The sequence below is a fragment of the Coregonus lavaretus genome (genome assembly GCF_964263955.1).
Source record: "Coregonus lavaretus genome assembly, chromosome: 28".
NCBI classification, from domain to species: domain Eukaryota; kingdom Metazoa; phylum Chordata; class Actinopteri; order Salmoniformes; family Salmonidae; genus Coregonus; species Coregonus lavaretus.
Window position 1 is genome coordinate 15,673,965 of NC_140015.1, and position 11,274 is coordinate 15,685,238.

Consider the following 11,274-nt stretch of genomic DNA (forward strand, 5'->3'; position numbering starts at 1 on the left):
TAGAGTGTTGGAGGCTATTTTGTAAATGACATCGCCGAAGTCAAGGATCGGTAGGATAGTCAGTTTTACGAGGGCATGTTTGGCAGCATGAGTGAAGGAGGCTTTGTTGCGAAATAGGAAGCCCATTCTAGATTTAACTTTGGATTGGAGATTCTTTATGTGAGTCTGGAAGGAGAGTTTACAGTCTAACCAGACACCTAGGTATTTGTAGTTGTCCACATACTCTAGGTCAGACCCGTCGAGAGTGGTGATTCTAGTCGGGTGGGCGGGTGCCAGCAGCGTTCGATTGAAAAGCATGCATTTAGTTTTACTAGTGTTTAAGAGCAGTTGGAGGCTACTGAAGGAGTGTTGTATGGCATTGAAGCTCGTTTGGAGGTTTGTTAACACAGTGTCCAATGAAGGGCCAGATGTATACAAAATGGTGTCGTCTGCGTAGAGGTGGATCTGAGAGTCACCAGCAGCAAGAGCGACATCATTGATATACACGGAGAAAAGTGTCGGCCCAAGAATTGAACCCTGTGGCACCCCCATAGAGACTGCCATAGGTCCAGACAACAGGCCCTCCGATTTGACACACTGAACTCTATCTGAGAAGTAGTTGGTGAACCAGGCGAGGCAGTCATTTGAGAAACCAAGGCTATTTAGTCTGCCAATAAGAATGCGGTGGTTGACAGAGTCGAAAGCCTTGGCCAGGTCGATGAAGACGGCTGCACAGTACTGTCTATTATCAATCGCGGTTATAATATCGTTTAGGACCTTGAGCGTGGCTGAAGTGCACCCATGACCAGCTCGGAAACCGGATTGCATAGCGGAGAAGGTACGGTGGTATTCGAAATGGTCGGTGATCTGTTTGTTAACTTGGCTTTCAAATACTTTCGAAAGGCAGGGCAGGATGGATATAGGTCTGTAGCAGTTTGGATCTAGAGTGTCACCCCCTTTGAAGAGGGGGATGACCGCGGCAGCTTTCCAATCTCTGGGGATCTCAGACGTTATGAAAGAGAGGTTGAACAGACTAGTAATAGGGGTTGCGACAATTTCTGCGGCTAGTTTTAGAAAGAAAGGGTCCAGATTGTCTAGCCCAGCTGATTTGTAGGGGTCCAGATTTTGCAGCTCTTTCAAAACGTCAGCTGTCTGAATTTGTGTGAAGGAGAAGCGGGGGGGGGGGGGGGGTGGGCATGGGCAAGTTGCAGCGGAGGGTGCAGAGTTGGTGGCCGGGGTAGTGGTAGCCAGATGGAAAGCATGGCCAGCTGTAGCAAAATGCTTGTTGAAATTCTCGATTATTGTAGATTTATCGGTGGTGATAGTGTTTCCTAGCCTCAGTGCAGTGGGCAACTGGGAGGAAGTGCTCTTATTCTCCATGGACTTTACAGTGTCCCAAAACTTTTTGGAGTTAGTGCTACAGGATGCAAATTTCTGTTTGAAAAAGTTAGCCTTTGCTTTCCTGACTGCTTGTGTATATTGGTTCCTAACTTCCCTGAAAAGTTGCATATCGCGGGGGCTATTTGATGCTAATGCAGTACGCCACAGGATGTTTTTGTGCTGGTCAAGGGCAGTCAAGTCTGAGGAGAACCAGGGGCTATATCGGTTCTTAGTTCTGTATTTTTTGAATGGGGCATGTTTATTTAAGATTGATAGGAAATTACTTTTAAGGAACAACCAGGCATCCTCTACTGACGGAATGAGATCTATATCCATCCAGGATACATGGGCCAGGTCAATTAGGAAGGCCTGCTCGCTAAAGTGTTTTAGGGAGCGTTTGACAGTGATGAGATATAGATCAGGGCGGCAGGTAGCTTAGTGGGTAAGAGCGTTGTGCCAGTAACCGAAAGGTCGCTGGTTCTAATCCCCGAGCCGATTAGGTGAAAAATCTGTCGGTGCCCTTGAGCAAGGCACTTAATCCTAATTGCTCCTGTAAGTCGCTCTGGATAAGAGCGTCTGCTAAATGACTAATTATTATGAGGGGTGGTCGTTTGACCGCGGACCCGTTACGGACGCAGGCAATAAGGCAGTGATCGCTGAGATCCTGGTTGAAGACAGCTGAGGTGTATTTAGAGGGTATGTTAGTCAGGATGATATCTATGAGGGTACCCATGTTTACGGATTTAGGGTTGTACCTGGTAGGTTCGTTGATCATTTGCGTGAGGTTGAGGGCATCTAGTTTGGATTGTAGGATGGCCGGGGTATTAAGCATATCCCAATTTAGGTCACCAAGCAGTACGAACTCTGAGGATAAATGGGGGGCAATCAATTCACATATGGTGTCCAGGGCACAGCTGGGGGCTGAGGGGGGTCTGTAGCAAGCGGCAACAGTGAGTGACTTATTTCTGGAAAGGTGGATTTTTAGAAGTAGAAGCTCAAACTGTTTGGGCACCGACCTGGATAGTATGATAGAGCTCTGCAGGCTATCTCTACAGTAGATTGCAACTCCACCCCCTTTGGCAGTTCTATCTAGACGGAAAATGTTATAGTTGGGGATGGAAATTTCAGAATTTTTGGTGGCCTTCCTGAGCCAGGATTCAGACACTGCTAGAACATCAGGGTTGGCGGAGTGTGCTAACTCAGTGAATAACTCAAACTTAGGAAGTAGACTTCTGATATTTACGTGCAAGAAACCAAGACATTTGCGATTACAGAAGTCAGCAAATGATAGCGCCTGGGGAGTAGGAGTGATACTGAGGGCTGCAGGGCCTGGGTTAGCCTCTACATCACCAGAGGAACAGAGGAGGACTAGAATAAGGATACGGCTAAAGGCTTTAAGAACTGGTCTTCTAGTGCGTTGGGTACATAGAATAAAGGGGGCAGATTTCCGGGTGTTGTAGAAAAGATTCAGGGCATTATGTACAGACAAGGATATGGAAGGATATGAGTAAAGTGGAGGTAAACCTAAGCGTTGGGTAACAATGAAAGAGATAGTATCACTAGAGGCACCAATTGAGTCGGTCTCCGCGTGTATGGGGGGTGGGACAAAGGAGCTATCTAAGGCAGGTTTAGCTGGGCTGGGGGATCTACAGTGAAATAGTACAATTAGAAATAACCGAAACAACAATAAGCTAACCATGTTTGGGCTGAGGCTAAACATAAACAGGATGTAGTACCGTAAAAAGGAACAGTCCAGCAGACATCAGCTGTATAGCTGAGTTATCATAAGGTCCGGTGAACAGCAATAGGATAGTTCGGAGGCTGCTAAAGCACTAGCGAGTAAGAGGCCACGGCTAGCGTGTGCTAGCGGGCCGGGGCTAGCAGATGGAATCTTCGTGGTCGACGTCGTAACCACATCAGACGATTTCCGATGAATCCGGAGTTAAAAGTCCAGTGATTCAGTGATTCCGGCAGAAAAACTGATATGTTCTGGGTCGATAACGCGCTGTGCAGACTGGCCGAATATCCGGTGATTAATATCCAGTGATTAAATTAATCCCGCAGAAAAAAAATCCAATGTTCTGGGTGAAATACCGCTAACTGTGGCTAATAGCAAGTAGCTAGTTAGCTGGCTAGCTAGTTTCAACTGGAGATTCTAGATAAAAGGTAAGTCAATAATAGAATCCGTTCCACATTGAGTGAGGCGGGTTGCAGGAAAGTATATTTTGTAGAAGGATGAAAAGTCTGATAGGGAAATATGTACGAAAAATAAATAAAAAACAGGGTATTTACAGGCTATTTACAGACACACGACAAAAACAGAACTGCACTACTTCGCCATCTTGGATTATTAGCTGCGTTTGTCATGAAAATTCTATTGTCTGTGCATTTTTGCCTGACATGGGGTTGGTGAGAGGCATAATTTGGATTTACACATGAGTAAATTGCTCCAGTATCTATCATCATTGGAGTGCCTCTATTCTTCACCTGAACCTTTAGCATAGGTTCTTCATCAGCCTGCATAGTTAATGCCACTAGCTGGCCCTCCCCTTTAGGATTCTCTGGGCAATTTTTCTGGGTTTTTTATTGTCCTTCTGTGTCTTAAATTTGCTTTTTCCAGATAATAATAATAATATGCCATTTAGCAGACACTTTTATCCAAAGCAACTTACAGTCATGCGTGCATAATTTTTTTTGTATGGGTGTTCCCGGGGATCGAACCCACTACCCTGGAGTTACAAGCGCCGTGCTTTACCAACGGAGCTACAGAGGACCACAGATGAGTGTATAGTGCCTTTTTCTGATAATGTTATAATTGTAGCCTATTGCATTACTTTAGTTTAAAATATAAGTTTGTTTATTCAACAAATCTAGAACCCACTATAAATTGGTGCTATTCCCTCAGCATAATAGCCAAAGCTCCTTGCATCCCCTGGTTCACATAACGAAAATAAATTATCGTTCTAGAATTCACCAACTATTCGCATACATCACTGGTGTCACTCAAACTATAGAATAAAGTAATAACAATTAGAATTTGTCAAATAAATGTTTTCCATCCAACTATTCAAACTTGCTTCAAATATCTCTTTCAGCTCGATACAGTCAAGCAAGCACGACTCTCTTTTATCCGGAAACTAGTTCATGGCATTAGTAAAGTCTATTCACATCCCAACAATAACTAATAATATATTTATATTCATATTATTAAAAGACCTTACTTTCATTCCAGTCTACCTAAACAATTCAAATTATGGCCATAACTCTATCGCAATTGCCAGTCAGCTATTCAAATGTATGTAACTGTCCTTTCTGATTAGACTATAGACACTCCTCCTTCTTTCCCGTTGAATAAGTGAGTCCTTCAGTCTGAAAAGACGCAGGCTGCTAAATCGTCCAGTCTTATCCTGACTGTTCAGTCAATCTAAACAACCCACAACCATAGTTGAACTATACTTAGAAAACTTAGACTCTGATCAGCGATGCAGAATCTTTGATTTATTGAAAAGACAAGTTAATCCTCCTTTATTCCAATGATATAATGACAGTAGTTTTAGTATCTGGCACATACCACACTTTATCAGAAAATAGCTTTGAAGGACACAGATCTTACACGCTCAACGTAAACAACTTAGCAGTCAACAAGTCAAACCCCACATTCATTGATTTGGAAACAGATCTAACGACCTAACCAAATGAATTATATTTCCCCCTAATATACTAAAATTCCTTGACTATATCACCTCTGCTTCTGAAATAATAGATAGTTTATTATAATGCTTAATTCCACCACATGCTCTATGTACTGTCTCCCATCCCCCACGTACGTTTAAGTTTTTGGGTGTGCAAGTCAGCACCTATTATTTTTATCCAATCCCTCATAATAAATTACACTCACATAAAATTCATTATATTCTAATATATTCACATCAACCAAACCATTCATGTTTCTAATGATTCTTTATTGCCACAAATCAGTTAATCACAATCTAGTCTCAGCGGAACGAACAACAAATTACCCAAATCCTTCCCCTCAGTCATAGAATCCTCCCAGAATCGTATATGCTGGTCACTATTCACTGATCTTACAAAATTCCATGACAGGCATTGTTGTATGAAACTCCAAGATATAATTTACAAGAAAAGCTTATTATTCCAACGTATATATATAATTATCATACACACCTCTATATCTCATCATTCAAACTTTAGAGTGCGACTCATTTACACCATTATACCACTCTTATTCCATATTTATACAATGTTGTTCTCAAACGCGCTTAATTACTATTTGTATAACCTACAGGAATATTTTATTCTATCAAAGGGCCCAAATTTGGAATGTTAACCCTATCCCAGTTATTATTTTACTGTAGTCCATTTATCATAATACTACATCACCTCTAAAGTTTCCAAATATAATGTCAGAAACATACCCTAAAAAATTGATCAAAATACAATGCATAGATTGTCATATGATCACACCGGTACACGTGACCTGTTCCTCCAACAGGATTTACTCTACTCCTCCTAGTAATGGTCAATGAATATCCACGCACCATTTATTCTTCTCTTTCCTAATGTGAGATTGGGCATGCCCTTTCTCCATCAGACAGAAGCTTCAAACGACCTCAAATATAGTTCCTTTCCTTACAGAAAGGCTATTACTTGCAGGATTTCTTATTATACTCACTCACACAGATGAGCAGCCACTTGTGCCCAAATGAATCAGACAGTTGAATGACTCACACCCGCCCAAGCAAACCATTCACCCATACGAGATGAGCAGACCTACTCTATTTAATACTTTCTCTATATTTTGAAGCCTTAGTGACTGTTTAACCCGTTCACCTACTCAGGATGACCGGTGTTAACTCCAATTTATGTCACCTACTCCGGATGACCTATCTTTTTACCTGATCGACCCTTTCTGATTCACTTCCCCGACACAAGAAAGACAATTTCTATTTATTTAGCCCCCTAGGTGCTACACTTCCTCGACACACCTGGACTTTTATTACGCTTTCCTAAGCGACCTGTAAATTCTGCCCTTCTTCTCTGATTCACTTCCTCGACACAGAAAATAAGCAGTATTGCACAGGATTTCGCCTACCTAAGCAGCCTATAAACGATACACTTCCTCGACACGTTAATAGCGGTATTCGTAGGACTTAACATGTTATTGTCTGATCGCTCAACCAGATGGACAACCGCCCGTGTCAAATGACCCAGACAAAGCGATCAGCAGGATGAATCAAATGAATCAAATGAATTGAACAGACGGTTCAGACGAACAACAGAGTGACATCGACATGTATTCTTAAATTCAAAAGCCCCCAGTCTCTAATTTTCTGGTTCTTAAATTTGGAGAGACCTACTTGGTATTTCTGCAGCTGATGCCGTGCCCCGGATCGAACCACACAAACGTTATACCATATAAGTAAGAACTTGGCTTTCCTTTTAAAAGTGGCCGCTTTTGTTTGTATGGTCCGTCCAAGCCGTTTCATAACTGCAGATGTACACCGTCTCTGGCCCCTGTTGTCAACTCCTGGCAAGCTCGCCAAATATGACGTAGAAATATTTGACTCAAAAATAGTCAACTCAAAAATATCTCTCAAGAGACTGGAGCTTGTGAATCCAAAAATTAGACTTTATTATTTGTATAACAAAGCCGAGCTTGCTCCATGGAGCAACTGCTTGCCCTGAACCGGAGCTCTCCTTTTATACAGACACAAATGCATAGTCAACATACATAGTTACTCCTCTCTATGTGAATGAATAACATATTTCAGTATCACATGTTGGCTACTCACGAGGGCTACTTGCGCTTCTCTAAATGGGGCCTCTGTATCTTATTAGTGGCGTGAATCAAAACATTATGTACATACGTACGTTAAAGAACAATCACACTCTGTATTAACTATATTCACTACCCAGACATATATCTGGACTACAAAGTATCAATCATGTTCATTCTATTTTACCTTTATCATTTCATAACACATTATAAAACATATCAATTAATACTTAAACATGGTTTAAACATGTCATCCATAACCCATTCTCAACAACATACATTTAAGCATTTATCATTTACCATCCTCCCTGGCCCTTGAGATGATGTGCATGTGGCTATGTGTCAGGTCATAAGCACAAACAAATGATAACACTAGTTCCATTGTTACTCCAATCTCCACACAGCCACCACGAGGAGTTGTATCTCCATCACATGTCATTGACATACCCAGACCAGCTGCAGGGAGTTTATGAAAAGCACAGAAATGTCTCTGCTCTGTCTCAACCCTTCAACTGGTTCTCAATCCATAAGCATTTAAGGTATATAGGTGTTTCATTCTACCATAAAAACACTCCAGTGTGGAAATACGGCGCACTGGAAAACAACAAGGCACACGGGTGAATATCCCGGCAAAAACCTCCACAATAAACAATCACACATAAAGACAAGGGGGCACAGGGAACACTTATACAGGTGCTGATGAGGGTATATGAACCAGGTGTGTGTAATAAACACGACAAAACAAATTGAATGATGAGATGAGGAGCGGCAGTGGCTAGAAGGCCGGTGATGATGAACGCCGAAGCCAGCCCGAACAAGGAGAGGAGGCAGCTTTGGTGGAAGTCGTGACAGTACCCCCCACCTTAACACGCAGCTCCAGCAGCGCGCCGACACCGGCCTCGGAAACAGCCAGGAGGATGCGGAGCAGGGCGAGCCGGATGGCAACGGTGGAAATCCCGCAACAGGGAGGGATCGAGGATATCCCTCACCGGGACCCAGCACCGCTCCTCCAGACTGTACCCCTCCCACTCCACGAGGTACTGAAGGCCCCCCACCCGACGCCTCGAATCCAGGATGGAATGGACGGAGTACACCGGGGCCCCCTCGATGTCCAGAGGGGGCGGTAGGGACCTCCCGCACCTCAGACTCCTGGAGTGGACCAGCCACCACCGGCCTGAGGAGAGACACATGGAACGAGGGGTTAATACGGTAATCTGGAGGGAGTAGTAACATATAGGTAACCACGTTTATTCTCCTCAGGACTTTGAATGGCCCCACAAACCACGATCTCAGCTTCCGGCATGGCAGGCGGAGGGGCAGATTCTGGGTCGAGAGCCAGACCCGATCACCCAGTACAAAGACCGGGGCCTCACTGCGGTGGCGGTCAGCGTTGGCCTTCTGGCGACGCACGGCGCGCTGGAGGTGGATGTGAGCAGAGTTCCACGTCTCCTCCGCGCGCCGAAACCAGTCATCCACCGCAGGAGCTTCGGTCTGGCTCTGATGCCATGGTGCCAGAACCGGCTGATAACCTAAAACACGTTGAAATGGCGATAGGTTAGTGGAGGAGTGGCGGAAAGAGTTGTAGGCATATTCGGCCCATGGCAAGAACACCGACCACTCCCCTTGCCGGTCCTGGCAGTAGGACCGCAGGAACCTTCCCACATCCAGGAATCACCCATTCCACCTGCCCATAAGACTCGGGGTGAAACCCAGAGGTCAGGCTGACGAGACCCCCAGACGTTCCATGAACGCCTTCCAGACCCTGGATGTAAACTGGGGACCCCGGTCAGACACTATGTCCTCTGGCAACCCATAGTGCCGGAAGACGTGAGTAAACAGGGCCTCCGCAGTCTGCAGGGCCGTGGGGATACCGGGCAGAGGAAGGAGGCGGCAGGCTTTAGAAAAGCGGTCCACAACGACCAGGATGGTGGTGTTACCCTGAGAGAGGGGAAGATCAGTGAGAAAGTCAATACACAAGTGGGACCATGGCCGTTGTGGAACTGGTAAGGGATGTAACTTGCCTGCTGGGAGGTGCCTAGGTGCCTTACGCTGCGCGCACACCGAGCAGGAGAAGACATACACCCTCACGTCCTTAGCCAAGGTAGGCCACCAGTACTTTCCGGTCAGGCAGCGCACTGTACGGCCGATACCTGGGTGACCAGAGGAGGGGGACGTGTGTGCCCAATAGATCAGACGGTCATGGACAGCTGGGCACTGAGGTGGAGATGGCTCTGTGCGTAACGCCCGCTCTATGTCCGCTTCCACCGCCCACACTACCGGCACCACAATGCAGGAGGCCGGGAGTATGGGGGTGTTGTCTATGGGCCTCTCCTCTGTGTCGTACAGCCGTGACAGTGTGTCTGACTTCACGTTCTTTGCACCCGGTATGTAGGACAGTGTAAAATCAAACCAGGTGAAGAACAGGGCCCACCTGGCCTGGCCAGGGTTCAGCCTCCTCGCTGTCCAGATGTACTCCAGGTTACGGTGGTCAGTCCAGACGAGGAAAGGGTATTTCGCCCCCTCGAGCCAGTCCCTCCACACAGTCAGGGCTCTGACAACAGCCAACAGCTCCCGATCACCAACGTCGTAGTTCTGCTCTGCCGGGCTGAGCTTCTTGGAGAAGAAGGCGTGTCCGAGCGTTGAGATAGGACAGCGCCTATCCTTACCTATCCTTACCTCGGACGCATCCAGCACCACTACGAATGGTAATGATGGATCGGGATGGGCCAGTACCGGAATGAGGTGAACAGAGCCCTCCGGTTACTGAAAGCCCTGTCACCCTCAGCAGACCAGAGGAGCCGGTACGGCCCACCCTTCAACAGAGAGGTGATGGGAGCTGCGACCTTGCCAAAGCCCTGGATAAACCTCCGATAGTAGTTGGCAAAGCCAATAAAGCGCTGCACCTCCTTTACCGTAGTGGGAGTCGGCCAATTACGCATGGCTGAAATGCGGTCTCCCTCCTTCTCCACACCTGAAGTGGTGATGTGGTATCCAAGGAAGGAGACGGACTGTTGGAAAAACATACACTTTTCTGCCTTGGCATGAAGGTCATGTTCCAACAGTCAGCCCAGCACTTTGCGAACCAGGGACACATGCTCGGCACGCGTAGCGGAATACACCAGAATGTCATCAATGTAGACCACTACACCACGACCAAGCATGTCCCGAAACACCTCGTTCACAAAGGACTGGAAGACTGATGGAGCATTCATCAAACCGTACGGCATCACCAGGTAATTGTAATTCTCCGTAGTTGTGCTGAATGCTGTCTTCCACTCGTCTCCTTCTTTGACACGCACCAGGTTGTACGCACTCCGGAGATCTAATTTTTTGAAGAAGTGCGTCCCATGCATTGACTCGACTACAGATGGAATGAGGGGTAGAGGATAACTATAACAAATTGTCCCCTTGTTAAGTGCTCGGTAATCAATGCAAGGGCGCAGACCTCCGTCTTTCTTCTTCACAAAAAATAAACTTGAGGAGGCGGGCGAAGTGGAGGGATGTATGAACCCCTGGCGGTGGGAATCGGAGACGTATGTCTCCATTGCCTCCGTTCCAGCCTGCGACATGGGATATACATGACTCCTGGGAGGCACAGCGTCTACCCGGAGGTTTATCGCTCAATCCCCCGCCTGATGAGGTGGTAATTTGGTCACCTGCATTTTGGAAAACGTGTGCGCCAAATCGAGGTATTCGGGGGGAATGCGCATGGTGGAGGTAGTGTCTGGGCTTTCCACTGTGGCTGCACCAACGGAAACATCTAGACACCTACCCTGACACTCTCGCAACCACCCCGTGAGAACCCTCTGTGGCCATGAAAAGGTGGGGTTGTGTAGTGCTAACCAGGGAAGACCCAGCACAATGGGGAAATCAGGAGACTCAATAATAAAAAAGGTGACTTGCTCTCTATGGGTGTCTTGCGTAACCATCGTGACTGTAACTTCCCTAACGAACCCTGACCCTAATGGTCGACTGTCAAGTGCTTTGATGGGCAGTGGAATGGATAGGGAAACCAATGTAATACCTAGACTATGAGCTAACAACCAGTCCATAAAGGTTTTCGCTACCTGGGGTGACGCGAGAGTTCCCTGCCTGCCGCCTCCAGACCCAAAAGAACG